Source organism: Sminthopsis crassicaudata, chromosome 1 (assembly GCF_048593235.1).
Source record: "Sminthopsis crassicaudata isolate SCR6 chromosome 1, ASM4859323v1, whole genome shotgun sequence".
Classification (NCBI taxonomy): domain Eukaryota; kingdom Metazoa; phylum Chordata; class Mammalia; order Dasyuromorphia; family Dasyuridae; genus Sminthopsis; species Sminthopsis crassicaudata.
Genome location: NC_133617.1, coordinates 403,018,413 through 403,027,075, shown reverse-complemented (window position 1 = coordinate 403,027,075; position 8,663 = coordinate 403,018,413). Strand labels below are relative to the sequence as shown.

Sequence of the window (8,663 nt, the reverse complement as noted above, 5' to 3'; positions counted from 1 at the left end):
TCAGTAGGAGTTTAGATTATAAATTCATAGATCTTTTAACTAGAAATACATAAGTATAATCCCATCATTTTACTCATAAAATAAAGTTAAGGTTCATGGGGGTTACAAAATTTGCTCAATACTCATCCCTTGTTGGTGGAGTTGTGAATCGTCCCAATCACTCTAGAGAACAATGTAGAACTGTGCTTAAAGGACTATAGAACTGTGCATACTCTTTAATTCAACAATACCACTACTAGGTCTAACTCCAAAAGGTCAGAGAAAAGAGGAAAGGACCTATGTGTATAAAAATATTTATAGCAGGTCTTTTTTGTGGTTGCAAAAAGTTGAAAATTGAAGGACTGTCCATCAATTGAGGAATGGCTGAATAAAATGTGTTGTGTGGCTATGATGGAATACTTTAGTGCTATAAGAGATTATGAACAGGATAGTTCAGGAGGGAGGAAGAAAGGAAGGGAGAGAGGGAGGAAAATTGACTAAGATCACACAGAAAGTATGAAAGCAAGGGGAATAGGAAGGTGGACTATCGGAATCTAAAACCAATTTTTTGTTTCCCACCCGTATCACCTTGTCTTCCATTCTAGCATAGAACTAAGACACAAAAAGCGTTAAATAAAATTTGTTTTCTTACCCTATCCCCTTACTCACTGCAGCTGATGGCTTTGCCCATTACCCAATAGCAATTGCCCATTGTTCTTAAATGTCCCTTGGGCAGGCTGTGAACCCCTTCTCAGAATCACATTTTAAATGCATAAAATATAATGCACACGATTATAAGGGAAAACAATTTTACTAAAATACAGCCATCAAAAAATGGAGTCCAGATGAAGAATCTTTATTCTGGGTTAAAAGGGAAGGGAAAGTGATTAGCAGAACAGAAATAAGGATTTTCTTATTTGCAGATATCTCAAATACGCACACACCAATGAGATGGTGTTTCGTCAGGCTTGGGGAAAGGCCAGAAGTGAAGTGGATCCAGACTTCAGCTCAAGGGAAAAGCGAATTTCTCAGTGACCGAAGCTGCCCACCGAGGGCCAGGGGAAAGAACTCTGAGCTTGGAGCCAGAGGGTCTGCTCTCCCCTGTTTGCTACTTGCAAACCTTAACCTCTCAAGCCTCTTTCATCACCTGAAAAGCAAGAGGGTCCACCCAGTAATAAATAAGTAGCCACTTTTGTACCTCAGGCAAAAAACACCGAAGGGCCTCTCCAATCAACTCAAATCAACCAATGTTTGGGTGGCTGTCAGGATGCTGGGAAGATGCCCCTGGGGAGGGGGCCTCCCATGGGATTAGCACAGAGAAGGCCCGGGGAGAAGCTCACAGGGAGCTTGCCAACTTCCTATGTTCACTAATTATCCTCAAAAGTGTTAAGCTCAGAGGTTTCCTTGTTGCTAAAAAACAACTTTTGCTTTCTGAATTTCAGCTGTTTGGAGGAGAATCCCCTCTAGTGGGGCCTTGCTCTAGATACATGAAGGAAGGGGAATGAAAAAAGCTGATTAAACACAGGTGTTGATGAAGCCCCAAACAGAACACAAGCTCCTTGAGGGCAGGGATGGCCTTATTTTTGTGTTTCCATCCCTGTTCCATCCCAGATAGTGTCCCTGGTATAATAAGAAAATGGATGATAAATGTGTGTTGCTTCAACAAGTGATTGAACAGAAGCATTCTTTGGAAAGGAGTTGGTCTTCCTGGCCTTCCCATCCAACCCTGAAAAGCCAGGGGCTCAAATTCTGTGACAACACTGCTCCATGGGGGGTTACAAAGTTGTGTTAGAGGCAGGTCTTCCAGCCCACCCCTGTTAAAAGAAAAAGCCGCCCTTTGCCACTGTTCCCAGATTCTCCTAAAGCCATTGGTGAAGGACCAGTCCCTCCCCAGAGAACCTTTTGATTTAGACTGCAATCATGGTTACATCGGTGTGAAGAGGAAATGTTTTTCCTGTTGAAAACTGTTTGCGTTTTTGTTTTTCTTCCCAGGTTATTTTTACCTTCTGAATCCAATTCTCCCTATACAACAAGAGAACTGTTCGGTTCTGCACACATATATTGTATCTAAGATAGAATATAACATATTTAACATGTATAAGACTATATGCCATTTAAGGGAGGGAGTGGAGGGAGGGGAAAATTCAGAACAGAAGTGAATACAAGGGATAATGTTGTGAAATTAGCCATGCATATGTACTGTCAATAAAAAGTTATCAAAAGAAAAAAAAAAAAAGAAAGAAAAAAAGGAAAGTGATAAATGTTGGGAAATCAAAGAAAATATATGCACAAATAAGAAAGCATGTTAATGGTTACATAGGAGAAAGAACTTCCCTGAATGCCATGAAGAAAACTGGTTCACTAGAGTTCTATTACACAGGACATACTTCCCCTTTAAAAAAGTTTACACCTTTAGTCTTCTGAAAGGAGTTTACACCTTTAAAGGAGTTTACACCATTCTCTGGGAGGATAAAAGGAGCCAGGATTCAGGAAGAAGAGGATTCGAGATTCTACCTTCTCTCTGGCTGGAGGTTCCAGAAACCTGCTCACAGAGAAAAGGATTTACAGAAAAGAAACCTTCTCCCAGAGAAGGATCGCAATTGACAGACAACAGGACACTACATTTTGGCTCCAACTCGAGGCAAGGACTGTTGCTTACCCTGACTCTGGCTGATTCGGAGCCCTTCAGAGGGGGCAAGCTTGGACTTTACATTTTGGCACCGGAACAGGGCGTCCGGCGTGGGAGCTGGGGTACCATCATGGACAAGAAGCGGAAAAGCCGCGTTGTGATCCACTCTGACATGGAGGACAGCAGCAGTGATGAGAACCTGGATCAGGAGCTCTTGCCCCTAGCCAAACGGAAACGGAGTGACTCCAAGGAGGAGGAGCAACCTGTTAGTCAGCCTGCCGCTTCTTCAGACTCTAAAACATCAGACAGTGATGATGAGTGCACAGTTGGAGGTGCAAAAAATAAGAAAAAAGGAAAAACTAGGAAGATAGAGAAGAAGGGAACCATGAAAAAACAGACAAACAAAGCTGCTTCCTCAGACAGCTCTGACAAAGACATCTCAGCTGAGAGTTCAGCCCCTGAAGAAGGTGAAGTGTCTGACTCCAACAGTAACAGTTCCTCCTCCAGCTCAGATTCAGATTCTTCTTCTGAGGATGAGGAATTCCATGATGGGTATGGAGAAGACCTCACGGGAGATGAAGAAGATAGGGCCCGTTTAGAACAAATGACGGAGAAGGAGAGAGAACAGGAATTGTTTCACAGGATAGAAAAGAGAGAGGTGCTGAAGAGAAGGTCTGAAATGAAGAAGAAATTAAAAATAGCCAAGAAGAAAGAGGAAAAGAAAAAACAAGAAGAACGAGAGAAGAAAAAACTTACACAGATTCAAGAGTCCCAGCTCATGTCCCATAATAAGGAGCGGCATTCCAAGCAGGATAACAAACTAGACAAAAAATCTCAGGCCATGGAAGAACTGAAAGCAGAGAGAGAAAAACGGAAGAATAGAACAGCTGAGCTGCTTGCCAAAAAACAACCATTAAAAACAAGTGAAGTTTACTCTGATGAGGACGATAAGTCCAGTGAGAAGACAGATGGTTCATCTAGGATGACATCATCTGATGAAGAAGAGGAAAAGGAAGAGGTTCCTCCCAAATCCCAGCCAGTTTCTCTGCCTGAAGAGTTGAACCGAGCGCGGTTATCCCGGCACAAGCTGGAACAGTGGTGTCACATGCCTTTCTTTGCTAAGGCAGTCCCAGGATGTTTTGTGCGGGTTGGCATCGGCAACCACAACAGTAAACCTGTCTATCGGGTTGCTGAAATCACCGGCGTGGTAGAAACACCCAAGGCTTATCAGTTGGGTGGCACTAGGACAAATAAAGGATTGCAGTTGAGGCATGGCAACGACCAGCGAGTAATCCGCTTGGAGTTTGTCTCAAACCAAGAGTTCACAGAAAGTGAATTTAGGAAATGGAAAGAGGCGATGCTTTCTGCTGGCCTGCAGCTCCCTACCTTGGATGAAATCAACAAGAAGGAAGTGTCCATTCAAGAAACTTTGAATTATCAATTCAATGATCGGGATATCGAAGAGATTGTAAAAGAGAAAGCGAGATTCCGAAAAGCTCCACCCAACTATGCCATGAAAAAAATGCAGCTTCTGAAGGAGAAGGCCATAGCAGAAGATTTGGGAGACCAAGCCAAGGCGAAACACATCCAAGATCAACTGATTGAGTTGGAGAAAAGGGCAGAGGCCCTAGATCGGCAACGAACAAAGAATATTTCTGCCATCAGTGACATCAACCAACGAAATCGGGAGTGGAACATTGTTGAGGCTGAGAAAGCCCGTGTGGCTGAAAGTCACAACATGAAAAATCAACAGATGGACCCCTTCACTAGGCGGCACTGCAAACCGACTATCGTCTCCAATTCCAGAGACCCTGCTGTTCAAGCTGCCATCGTGGCTCAGCTGAACGCACAATATGGCTCGGGGGCATTACCAGATGCTCCTAAGGAGATGAACGAGCACAAAGACATCGACTCTAAGTCAGCCAGTGACCTCTCAGAGGACCTGTTCAAAGCGCATGATTTTGATGTGAACATCGACTTGCAAATTCCCAGTTGGGAATTAAAGACACTGGCCATCACTCCAAAGGCTCCCCCAGCCCAGGGTGGTGCCCCCAAAAGATCTCTGAATTTAGAAGATTATAAGAAACAACGAGGACTTATTTGAGCAAGCCCAGCCTGCTGCTTCGGACCCTGCATGCGCCACGAGGATGTTCCTCTTCTCCTCTTCTCCCTCGGTTTGCCCTCTTTGGGCTGGAGCGGCAGGGGTGCTGGGAAGGACTTAGGAACATGTATTAAAGTCCCATTTTGTGATGATTTGAGCGTGTTCTTTGTTACCTACTTCTAACATGTATTAGGATACTATGTCTTTATGGAATCGTGTCATTATGTGTAATATCTAAATCAAAAGAAAGGGGGGATGTTGGGGTCTTACTAGGTGGTAATAATCAAAAAGGCAGCTCTTGATGTTGAGTTGTTGGGTATCAGCCCACTTGTGGCTCAGTGGCTAGAAGGCGAGTGGGAAAGACTCATGCTCCTGAGCTCACACGTGGCCCCACACACTTCCCAGAGGCCCCTGGTAATGGGGAACGCTTTCATATTAAACTAGACAAAAAGTCAGCAAAGTAGATAAAAAAAAACAAAAAACAAAAAAAACAAAAAACAAAAAACAAAAAAAACCAATCGCCCCCAACTAGAGTCTGCGACAGTGCCGTGGGCTAGAAGTCAGCGCTCCCGCGGTGGCCGGGCCAGTGTCACACTTGTATCACAAATGGATCGGACGCTTCGCCTTCGGAACCAAACACAAGCTCTGGGAGACAACGGAAGTCGGAGGGACCGTTAGCAGAAGCGCCGATCGCCCCCTTTCCCCAAACTGTGCCGGAGGCTCAGGGAGCAGCCTGAAACCGCGCTCCAGGCCGCGCGCTTCATTCAGGCTCTCCTCTCGGAGGAGGAGGCCCCGGCGCGGAGCCCGGGTAACCTCCCTCGGGTACGCGGCGGGCAGGCTCAACCCCGGTCCCCCGCCTCGGACCGAGCCGCCTCGATTCTCCGGGAGGAGGCGGAGAGCGCTGGGCCCGACCCGGCCGCGCTTGGCTGCCCGTCCTGCTTCCGCCTCCTCTAACCTAGGTGGGAGAGAACAGTGTCCGGAAGGGCTCGGGATGTAACACCTGGGGACATCCTACAGCCATCTTCCCCGCGATGGGGGAGGGGGGAGATCTGTGGAATCCCGTGGGAAACCTGAGGGCCGCCCGCGCTTTCGCGGGCCGCGAGCCCCGGAAGGGACCGGGCCCAGCCCCTCGGGCGACCTCTCCGGACGCGTGCGCCGTTATTCCCGGGAGAGAGGTGCGGAGCGCTGCCGAGCGCGGCCGGGAGGAAGGAGCGGCGCTCCCAGGCCTTCTCCGGGCCTTCTTCCTCAGCCGAGAAAGGGAGGTCCGTGTCCGGAGCCCCGGGCTTGCGGGGGCCAAGAACCTCCCTGCGCCCGCCCCTCCCCCGCCGGCAGAAATTCACCAGCCCCGGGGCCGGAAGTGGTCCCTAATCAATAGCAAAGACTAGGGGAGAGAGCCAGGTGAGCGGGAGGCTCTCGAGGGTCCGTGCAGATGGGGGGGGGGGTGGGTTTAAAAATACGGGGACTGCCCGAAAGCTATTTAAAGACCACATTTACACTGCCGACCCGAGGGATCATGGGTATGCTAACACTTGGTGGCCCCACACCGCTTCTGTCCCTAATGCAAGGAAGGGGAGAAGCGGAGGGTCGGGTGATTTAGGAGTGCAGGACTTGAAGCCAAGTCTTGTGACTGTTAGTCAAGCTACCCCTTATCACCACCTTCTAGTTATATTAACAATCCCCTCATTTTACAGGTGAGCCCGAAGGGGAGGGACTCAGAGCCCTAGGCCATCCAGATAATAAGTACTAGAGATAATAATTATTCTGAGATGTGGCCCCAGGTGCTTAGGTAACAGTTCTCATTCCACTGCTCCCCCAGTCCAGCTTCTCCCCTGGACCTGGAAGCCATCCCCGGCCTCCCTCCTGAGCCCCTGGACACCCGGACATTAGGAACCGGAAGCCCCAGGAGCATCTCTGCCTGTGTGAGTGGCAGAGACTTTTCCTTGGAAAGACAGAATGGGGCACAATTTGGGAGCATGGATTTCTCATACATACAAAACTCTGAGATTCCAGGAGATGCCAAGTGATGCTCCCACAGCCATACACCAGGTACCCAAGGCAGAGTTCAGAGCAGGTCTCCTGACTTGGAGTAGGGGCCTCTTGGGTGTCAAGAGCCACCTGCAGGCTATTTCCCCATAACAACTTTTTTTTTTTTTTTTTAATAACTTCCTTTTTTTTTTTGGCAGTACATATGCATGGGTAATTTTACCCCATAACAACCTAACAAAAGGTTTCTCCATATTTCCAATGCATAGTCCTCGGCATGCAGTAAGTGCTTAATACATGCTCACTGCTGATGATGGTGATGGTAAGGGAGCTGAGCTCCTAAGCTCTGTCTGGAGCCCCTCTTTTCTCTCCCTTGTTTGCAATTTCCGAGCACTCATCTCTATGTAGTTGCTGCCCAGGTGGGAATCTAGCTCCAGCTTCCCTCCTGAGATCCGGGCCTTCATCTCTAACAGACAACTGTGTGTTTTGAACTTGGAGATAAAGGTATACGAGTGTGAGGGACTTGACCTTGGCAAAGGAGAGCAGGGCTTGACAAAGATATTGTGCATCACAATAAAGTCTTGTTGGGCCAGATTGTGATCCCAGAAATGCACACAAATCTATGGCCTTTTGGGAATCGCAGGTCCACCTCCCTTGCTCTGAAAGTGCTTCCCTGTGCCATTGTTCAGCGCCAGTAGCAAAGGGCCAAGATGAGTGCCCCGTTAACCCTCCCCAGGAACAGCCGAGAAAAGTGGTGCAGTACAGTAGGGAGAACAGCAGCCTGAAAATCCACAAATACGGATTCGATGCTGCACTTGGACACTAGCTCTGAGACTCATTAACTTCTTTGGACCTCAGTCTCCTCATCTGTAAATCCAACCCAGTACATGTTCCCTATGGCACCACAGACTGCTCACACAAAGACTAGAACAACCAGCTCCTTCCTTCCAGGTGCTTGCATTCTAAAGGCAGCCACAACAGTGATCCAGATCCACAAAACACCTGTGATCTGGTCAGCCCCAGGAACTTCCCATACCGGAACTAATCCCCCCCCCCCCCAACAGATTTCATTCTTTCCGACTTGGGAGAAGAGGTGGAAGAGGGGAAAAAAGCCCAGTAACTTACTCAGAATTATGCAGTTGATAGGTATCAAAGGTATGATATAAGGCTCAGTAATAACATATACAAAGAGAAGATAATACAGGAGAAATTGGGGAGGGAGGGAACACTCATAATCCAGGGAGATGGGGAAAAGGTTCCTGTGAGAAGTGTCACATGAGAGTCCCAGGGGAAGAGAGAGGAAGCATTTTAGCCACAAGAGATGGAGACCAGAGGCAGAATTCCTTCCTGCTCTGACAGTCAATTCTCCACTGGCTGAGAATAAAATGAGATTCCTCCAATGACTTCTTAGTTCTTCCTTGGTTTTCAAATCAATCAGAACTTCCTTAAACAATTTAATTTAGAAATGTCTTCAGAGGGTCAGGGAAGGTGGCACTATAGTGGACAGAGCGCTGGCCCTGGAGTCAGGAGGGCCTGAATTCAAAGATACTTTCCCATGACAGAACAGAAGTATAAAGTCCTTAAAGGCAATGACTGTTTTTGTTTTTTCCACATATAACTAGCACGGAACAGTGCTTGGAGGGTGGTGCTTAATCAATGTTTGTTAAAATTGCTTAGAATAATATGGCTAATATCTAGCAGTGTTAAGACTCAACCTCAGGGCTTCCAACTTCAAATCCAGGACTCACTTTTCAATACTCTATTGCAGCACCCGTAAGGTATAGTGAATTGGAGTAATAACTGTCTCAATATTCACGCTGGGCAATGATTCAGGGAAGTAGCTGGAAGACCAGTAGGACTTGGGACTAACTGATTCATGTAATTTTAAAAATTTTTAAATTTTACCCCCAACCAAAAATTAAACTTGAAATACAAAAATTAAAAGGAGAAATCAATAATATTGAAAGTAAA

General features: G+C 46.9%; 1 pseudogene; it reads left to right on the top strand.

Annotated features, from left to right (window-relative positions):
- Positions 1 to 2,596: 2,596 nt before the first annotated feature.
- LOC141549958 (RNA polymerase-associated protein RTF1 homolog pseudogene) lies at positions 2,597 to 4,831 on the top strand (annotated as a pseudogene).
- The last annotated feature ends 3,832 nt before the right edge of the window (positions 4,832 to 8,663 follow it).